We start from the raw sequence: 219 nt of genomic DNA, 5'->3' as shown, positions 1-219 counted from the left end.
TCGTTTTTTATATAAAAAGAAAAAAAATTTTTTGAAAAATATATTTTCGGGAAATGGTCTATAAGGTAGCATACATTCAGTGGTATGCCCTAGTGAAGGATGAGTAATGGGAATATGGGTTACAGGGACTAGAAGGTTTGCAGAAAAGATAGGGAAATTCTGAGGTATGAAGCTCATTATTATTCATGGTGTATGAAATGGTTTGATCGTGAAGTATGG

At 33.3% G+C, this 219-nt stretch overlaps 1 protein-coding gene across 1 annotated transcript in view; it reads right to left on the bottom strand.

Moving 5' to 3' along the window:
• Positions 1–219, bottom strand: part of LOC119592676 (E3 ubiquitin-protein ligase RBBP6-like) — a gene marked incomplete at its 3' end in the record, with an annotated part of 55,147 nt that overhangs the window by 5,394 nt on the left and 49,534 nt on the right.

This window comes from Penaeus monodon, chromosome 30, assembly GCF_015228065.2.
Source record: "Penaeus monodon isolate SGIC_2016 chromosome 30, NSTDA_Pmon_1, whole genome shotgun sequence".
Lineage (NCBI taxonomy): Eukaryota > Metazoa > Arthropoda > Malacostraca > Decapoda > Penaeidae > Penaeus > Penaeus monodon.
Note: the sequence above shows the minus strand (reverse complement) of the source record. Positions and strands in the feature narration are given on the sequence as shown.